This window comes from Trichomycterus rosablanca, chromosome 10 (assembly GCF_030014385.1).
Source record: "Trichomycterus rosablanca isolate fTriRos1 chromosome 10, fTriRos1.hap1, whole genome shotgun sequence".
NCBI lineage: Eukaryota > Metazoa > Chordata > Actinopteri > Siluriformes > Trichomycteridae > Trichomycterus > Trichomycterus rosablanca.
In genome coordinates, this window is record NC_085997.1 from 26,079,232 (window position 1) to 26,088,007 (window position 8,776).

Consider the following 8,776-nt stretch of genomic DNA (forward strand, 5'->3'; position numbering starts at 1 on the left):
TTTTCATTGAAAATAAAAAAATTAAACCCTTAGGCTGTATTTTTTAATTGTGGACTGGAAGTACCCCTCCTCTGCATATTTTAGTGATTTCCTTTCACGAACACACATAGTTAGGACTTTTTATTAGCTGATGAGTTGAATCATGTGTGTTGGAAACTAATAAATTGTGCAGGGCAGCTCAGGCCAAGTAGTGAGAAACGCTGCTCCAAAAATTATAAGGAAGAAACAAAATGTTGTTGTGTTGCTTTTTAAAAAGATGTTCTAAAAGGTAAATTAAAAATGAATATAATTAAGCTAAATACACAAATATACAAGTAGAAGAGAAGTAAAAAAAAAAAAAAAATAAGGCTGACACAAATTTGAATATCACTGTACTTGTAAGAAAAATAAATGAAAAAGAAAATGAACTGGCAGAAGCAAACAATTTATGTAACTAAATGTTTCCAACATTCTTTTGTAGCTGCCAAGGTCTAAAAATATATGTTTAAATTTATCACAATGGTGCAAGCAGAAAGTACATGCAAAAATGATATGCACCACTAAGGTTTTTTTTTGTTTTTTTTTTTAAATTTTTTTTGTCCTGGTAACCAATACATTTTCAATTCATGACCTTTTTGTTTTTTTGTCTATATGTTCTTTTTAATGAATTGTTTAACCCAATGTAACGCATATCTAATAATTAAATTGTCACCAAAACTTGTCTGTTGAATTCTGCAGTTGGTGATTCACAATCAACACCAGTAATACTAATTTACAGTCGAGAGAAAGAAACTGACAGATTTGTTCTAAATTACAAATTGCCTTATTACAAAACGATTTTAAAGTGTGGTTTATAGAAAGAGCATTAGAGATCGAGACAAACACTGAAATGTTTATGGTATACTACTGTATGTGTGTGTTCATATATGTAATACTGTAAAATATTATTGGTGGACAGTCATATCAAATGCTGTATTAACAAGGTAGTGACAAATCTGAGATGTTAACCTTGTATGTATAAAGTGAAACATTAATTACATCAGGACATGTCACACCAGGTCCAGCCAAACCTCTGTCTCTCCCTTTTGCTGTGTCTCCAATACTGCATGGTGGGAATAGAAATGTAAGGCAAGCAGGAGCTGCATGAATTTTCCAAAACAAACAGGATGTTTTTTCAGACATGGATGTGATGGTCATTAATCAGGGGGAGTTTGGTCAGCAACAGGATAAACATGTAGCACCTGAGTCAGTGTATCTTAACCGTCTGTGTATGTGAGTGAGTATTCATGCTTTATATTCTCTGCGGCCAGGTCACACTTCGGGGAAAAAACTGCCTTTACATCAAGTTTACATTGCATAGAGGATTTTATAAAGAAATAGTAGAAATTCAAACAAGTGACTGTATTTTATTTAATTTATTATGAATGAAGCCATAAGGAAATACAAGTCTTGCATATTTCTATTTTTTATTCTTTAACAAATGTATTTTCTAAGTCAGCAACATGAGTTAATCTCAAAGACAAAACAAAGAGTCCAAAGAAGGAAACACCACAGTCAAGGAAGTCCATTGCAGGGCACCTTTTCACTTACTCTTACTTACAAACACTCTTTCACTCCCAGAGACAATTAAAAACACCTAGCAGCAGGGGGAAACACTCAAGAACATACCAAATTCCACTGTCATAAACTGGAGGTATTAAACTTTGGGTCCCTGGAAATGTGTGGCACCAGCAATGCTTTTATCATCAATGTGCTATTCTATTAAAATCAAATAATAAATACATGAATAATAAATATAAAAAGATCCAAGTGATAATTTAAATGATTTTAAAAAAACATTTGTTTGTATTATCGTTTTACAGACACAAAACGTGTAGGACCATGTAGATATTTTTTATTCAAGTCGTATTTTATTGGATGTGAATGGTTTAATTCTGTTTAATTGGTTACTAGACCCTTTATTTCATTAAGGAGATTTACAGCTGACTTCCTGCTGTGCCACAGTGTCGACCCTAACCTTAAATATTTGTTAGTTTATATATGAATTGGGCTCTGCAATCTGGTACAAGTCTGCATTAACAAAACCATAGAATACATTTTCACGTTGATTTTGATAGGATTTGTAATCAGATGATGTAGATTGTGTTTCATTGGTTGATTTTGTGGATTGTTGTAGAACAGACAGAAGACAGACAGCGAGCTGGAGAGTCTCTGTGTCTCCTTTTAACCTGCCATGTTTGCCTGTGTGAATAGTAAACAATGGCTCGTCAAAAGCTCTGGATGTGCTACATGTGGAAAAGGAAATGCAATTCTGACCTTACTTTGTGCTGCTGACTATAAGAGGACCTTTTTTAATGATGGCCTTGTATTTTGGAGGAACCCTCCGCTGTTATAAGACTCATGGCCGATTGTCCCTGGAGAGGCTGAGCACCTTGCCCGTGAAGCTTCTTCCTAGACCAGACAGAAGAACAGCAGGTTTACTTCTGTGCACAGAAAGAGCAGGAAAAAAGCTCAAAAACAGCCAGAAAATGTTCAGCAATCAACATAGAACCATGTGGGTGGTGTGTGAATCCGAGAGCGTGTGTATTTGGGTGAGGGAGGGAAAACACAAGGGAAGAGGTGCTACAAAAACAAGAGCGGTCCATTCACTGCCCTTTATAAGATGCTAATGTGTTTACTTTGCTTTTGTCCCTGCTCTTGTTACTACAAAATATTTTTGAGTATTCTTATTTTTTATATTAAATATTTTCAGGTTAATTTGATCTTTTTAAAAGCAATTATTTAAACACATAATTACAAAATTATTGTAATTTGTTTTGGCTAGATGGTCCTAATTCATAAATATACAACTTGGCAATGCTCCATGTAAAAATGTCCTAGTTAACGGTTAATTTTAACTATATTAACCTGGATAAAATATTCTTAGTAAGTGATTCTTTTTATATTCAACCCAATCAAAATACATATTTTTGATATTTTGCAAAACTACCTTATTAAAAGCAGAAAATGTTTGAAATAAACTAAAATGACAATCATTTTCGGGCGGCACTGTGGCTCAGTGGGTAGCTCTGTAACCTCACAGCAAGAAGTTCCTGGGTTCGATCCCCAAGTGAAGCGTCCTGGGTCCTTTCTGTGTGGAGTTTGCATGTTCTCCTCGTGTCTGCGTGGGTTTCCTCTGGGAAACTGCGTGAGTTCCGATTTCCTCCCACAGTCCAAAGACAAGCAAGTGAGGTGAATTGGAGATACAAAATTGTTTGTGACTGTGTTTGACAACAAACTTGTAAACTGATGAACCTTGTGTAATGAGTAACTACCGTTTCTGTCATGAATGTAACCAAAGTGTAAAACATGACGTTAAAATCCTAATAAACAAACAATAAACAATCATTTTCCGCCTCCCAAAATCAAATATTAATGTACTAAAATCATCACCAAATGTTTTTGTAGTGTTCTTACACAATTACTCAGTATTCAATCTGGAATGCAGACATTTATTCAGCACTAACCACATTTACAATTAGCCAGCTGAGTAACTGCAAATAAACAGATAACACCGGTCATGGCTGGGAAAATTTGTATTTCATGGAGATGTTGGTTTACATCATTATATTATCAGCTTTTTAATAGTAGACATACATGTTAAAATATAGCACAGTGAGTATAAATGATTGTAGGTAATTACACAGCTAACAGACCAGCAGGTAACTGTCAGGCTAATTAACAGCTTATTACCTAACTCACCATGTATCTCTCTTGGGGACCTTCTAGACCTTCTATTGTAGCGAAAACAGCTTTTATTCACTCTTGTGACCCATTGCAATCTTGGCTTAATGTTATAGAACTTAAAGAGTTATGTAATTTTTAAGCTAAAATGTCTAGCTGGAAGTGTCTAAATAAAAGTGACTTTTGCATTGTAAAACCACTTTGTACAATTAGAATCACCCAACCAAGAAAATGCAACAATTTATAATTCCTGGTCCCGAGTTTATTGAAAACTTGGAACACATCAGCTTACCTATTAATTACGTTTGATGAAATACTTTAGCACCTCAATAATCCATGGCTGCTGCTGTCTGATTTTTCTCTTCATGATGCACTGTACATTTTCAATAGGAGACAGATCTGGTCTGCAAGCAAGCCAGTCAAGCACACACTCACTCTATGTCTAAAAATGTGTCTCTCTAAAATCCTAATGTATTTCTTTACATCAATGGTACCTTCACACAAAAACAAGTCACCCAGGCTGGGTGCATTTCTATACCATGACATGGTGGATTATCTGCCTTTTACTGATAACAGACTGAATGATTGTTTTCACTGCATGTTACAAAATGTTCAACTTGTGAAGAAAAGGCAAGTATTTATGGCTGCCATCACACTAGGAGAGTTTGTTGTTTTGTGATGCTTGGACACATTACATGTCATAACTGTCACACACTCCCATTGTAGATTGTTTTTTGGACCTGTGCAGCCCAGTGTACTTTATTGTTTACTTAAGTAGTGCTAATAAATCACAAAATGAACTGTAGGCTGAAGTATTGTGATTCAGTGCTGTTTCAATAAAGTCAGAGGAAAATACTCCTGTAGCTCAAATCTGACCAGCTGCTCCAAGGCCTTGTTGGAGAAAAAAAATCTGGTGTGATTTTCAATCCAGGGGCCTAATTAGCAAATTATTGCAGGAAAATCAATCTGCCCCACATTTGACTCTGTTGAAGCTCTAAGCAAAGTCTAATCAATGTTTATCACACAGCTGATCAATAACTGCTTTTCTTTTGTTTTAAAAGTTGGTAGCTGCACTTTTCTGAAATCTATTTCAGCACCTAATCACAAGTGAATGTTTTTTAATAAAGAAAATCTCAGATATACTATATTTCTTGAATCAATATCTGAGATGTTTTACACATTTGGTCTGGCAATTCTATAGCACTTTAATATTGAAAAGAAACAAGATGAGTTGTAAGTTCCTCTATTTTGTGTAGAAATAAGTGGTACTGTCTTTCAAATTCTCATTATGAAACAAAACATTTCTATGCTAAATATTTTCTCATAGCACATTACAATTAAGCACAAAAAAGTTATAATATTTCCAGAAAGATATTTGTGACCCATAATAATTAGAACGCAGTCGTCTTTTAATCCCTGACAAATATAAGGCATAATGCCATTAACTTTAGAAAGAAACTCAGCTAGGAAAGGCACATGAGGGGTCAGAGCTCACATGAAAGTACTGACAGAAGTTTTGTTCATATTAACGACCAGAGTAAAAAACTAATTTCCTCTAACTCGTCAGCTTTCTCTCCTCTGAAATGACCCAGTCGTGTTCATTAACCATCTCCAAAATGCATCACTAGCATCAAGATGAGATCACAGTATATTTTATCAATATTAATAAGGGAAGGAAAACTCCGCTTGTAATTAAGAGAGTCCTTTGGCTTTGATTTAGACCATTACTAACGCCTCTGCTTCTTTAGATTAAAAACCGACCTCTTTTATTTAATAATATTAAATCCCGACATGTATCTTCTAAAAGCTTTTAATAAGACAAAGATAAGATTTGCATCCCCATACAAGTGTCTTTTTCAATTGATTATGAAGCCGCCATTGATGTGTGAGAAATTGATGTTTTTCTCTGTTCTTAAGGGGCTCTAATAGAAGGGGCGGGATTCGAGGAGGAGACTTTGCTACTTTGATCTTCAATCAGGAAAAAATCCCACTCCTTTGTCAGCCTATATTTGGTAAATAAGAGTGACAATCCATGGGCTTTAATAAGATGAAATGGCGAGAGATGGAGAGAAAGAGAGGGACATACAGGTGTATTAATGGGTAAGAGACAGAGGAGTGAAATAGAAAGCGTAAGAGAGAGATAGAAAGAGAAGAGAGAGAGAGAGAGAGAGAGGTTTACTGGTTTGTAATTATGTTCTATTTTAGAAGGATAAATACACAACTTCATACTCAAGATGAAGTATTTGTACATAAAAACAAATACATAGACGTTGTGAATGAATGTGCTTCCTGTCCAAGTTATATTCCTCTATTGTACTTATCCATTTTTGTCTGTACCCACCATGACCTTAATTAAATAGTTAGTACAATGAATGAAGTAAAGAATATTTATTTATTAGAATTTTAAGGTCATGTTTTACATTTTGGTTACATTAATGACAGGACAGATAGTTACAGGTTACACATGATTCATCAGTTCAAGTTCGGCAGCCCTCTTTAGACCTAAATCCAATTGAGAACCTCTGGAATTATATGTATCAGTGCATCAGATATTGCCAAGTAGTGCTTACTGATGCCCTGATCCAGGTCTGGGGCAAGTGACTCATCAGGTGCATGGCCAGACATTGTTGGTAGTGCATACAGGCACACGGGGGCCACACATACTAATGAATCACAATACGAGTAGTGATATAATGATGATGCCTATGATGATCAAGTTTTACTTTAATTTTTAGTGTGATTTTGAATCCAGGTCTCAGACTAATCCCTAATCCTCAGCCTTACAGTAGTTTGGATCAGCAGAGACGTCTCCATACTGAACCTGAAAAGAACCGTGAGAGGCCATAGTGCTGGCAATGTTAAAAAACAAAGCCTGGCCATGCTGCAAGGACCTCAGGGGCATTTGACTCACAAATACAGATGTGAGAAGACAAAGACAAAGCAGAGAGGAGGGGAAAAGTCTAAAGGAACAAGGCTTGACAAAATGGCTTTAGTCATCTATGACAACAGAGGAGGATTTTACATTTAGATCAAACGATTTATAAGATGGAACTGAGCGATACGACAATGAACTGTCGCTTACTTCTAGTGTGCTCTAAGATCTCAAAAAGCCCTCTCTTAATTTAAAAGTGAACATTAAACTGGAAATGTGGATTTATTATTTATTATCAATAGATAAATTCTAACAAAAGATGTTGGTAATAATGTGATGCATTTACTATTTTACAGTTACATAACTTCATTCACTTATTTATCCAAATCTGGTGGGACTGGAACCCAACCTGGGAACACCTGCTGCAATGCAGAAATACATCTTGCACAGGGTGTCAATCCATCAAAGTGCATCACTTACTCACATCAAATAACCAATCCACCAACTGGCACCTTTATACAGACTGAAGGACTAAAACATAGAAAGACATGACAAAGTCCACACAGACATTAACCAGAGTCAAAGATAAAGCCTTAAACCCATCATGCCACCCTTAGTATCTTGTGTATGTAGAAAATCGTAGCCATACTCTAATTTGAGTTCATTTGTATAGGCAAAACTCTACTTTTGCATTGTTACATTTGGCTATTTTCTGCCTTCTAGACTTTCACGTTGCTGAATATCAAATGAAGAACAGCATGGTGGCACAGCAGGTAGTGCTGATGCCAGACAGCTTCAAGCACCCAGGTTTGATGCTTGCCTCTGATGTATTGAGTTTAATGTTCTTACATGCTTACTGTTTAGGTTTCCTCAAACTACCCCGGGTTCAACTCACTTCCCAAAATATGCCAGCAGGTGAACTTGGTGCCAGCAGGGGAACTGGGTGCCATGACCACGACCAGAAAAAAGTGGTTTAATAAATAAATTCAAAAGTGCATTTTACTGGGATGGACTGGCGACCGGTCCGGGGTGTTTCCTACCAACCCCTAGGGTTGGAACTGCCCACCCCGACTATAGACAAAGGCACAGAGCTTGGGGGTTCTTGGTCATAGAAACTTGTGGTGATCAGTGATGTTGGGTTGCTGTAGTTCTGCCTTTCTTGTCCGATCACTCAGGTTTGTTGATGGTGGGCGAGCTGGGCACTGACGCCCTGTGAAAGCCTTCATAAGTGTTTTTCCTGCTCGCTCTCCCTTTTAGTTATGCTGTAATAGTTAGGGGTGCTGGAGTCTCATGCTATTCTCTTCAAAACTGACATTTTACTTTTAATTATTTCACATTTTAACTACATCTTATGTTTTTTACCCTGAGGTAGTTCTGACGGAAACCTGTTTACCCACCCGAGGTTGAGGACTGCAGGTCGAGACTGCTGTGCCAATAATGCTGCTCCTGCTAGATATGGCGGAAACCTGACGTGTTTGCACCAAAAATGTTCAGAACTAGCTACAGACTTTATCACAGACTGGACTGAATAATGAAGAAATCCAATTGCTTGTTTATTATTTTTGCTAGTTATAACTTTTAGTTTAAATGTATGATTTGAGTAAGTCTAATTCATTAAAATCACCCAAGTAGAATGTGTCCCTGCTGAGTCTGGTTCTTCTCAAGGTTTCCTCCTGTAATTTTAAGGAAGTTTTTCCTTGCCACTGTCACCCTTGGCTTGCTCAACAGGGGTTTTTGGTCTGTCAGTCCTGGATTCTGTAAAGTTGCTCGAAGACAATGTCTATTGTTAAAAGCGCTATACAAATAAATTTGACTTGACTTGAATTGAATTGAATTGAACCCACCATGACCCTGACCAGGATAAAGCAGTAGTAAAACAGACAATGAATAAAAGAATGAATGAAAATTGAAAAGCATTTTTAATGATCACATGATGCACCATGTAGGTTTTGCAGTGCTACTGTGGCAATCAAAATCTAAATAATTTTATGTTTATGATAAAAATGCATGTAACAGTCTTGTAACATTTGTGCACAAATTAAATGTTTATAATTTTCAGCACAATGGTGCAGCTGGTAGTGTGGGTGCTGCACAGCAGAGTGAATCTTGGTGACCTGGGTTCAAACCTTGCTTCCAGTCACAGCTTTGTGTGTTCCTTCCACAGTCATGTGGGTTTTCTCTAGGTTTCCAGCCTCCTCTCAG

At 36.6% G+C, this 8,776-nt stretch overlaps 1 long non-coding RNA gene across 1 annotated transcript in view; it reads left to right on the forward strand.

The window, feature by feature from the left end:
* Positions 1-8,119, forward strand: part of LOC134321331 (uncharacterized) — a 12,878-nt gene extending 4,759 nt beyond the window's left edge. The window contains exon 3 of the long non-coding RNA XR_010013840.1: positions 7,947-8,119. This is a non-coding gene — a long non-coding RNA (uncharacterized LOC134321331). The remainder of the gene's footprint in view (positions 1-7,946) is intronic.
* Positions 8,120-8,776: the final 657 nt, after the last annotated feature.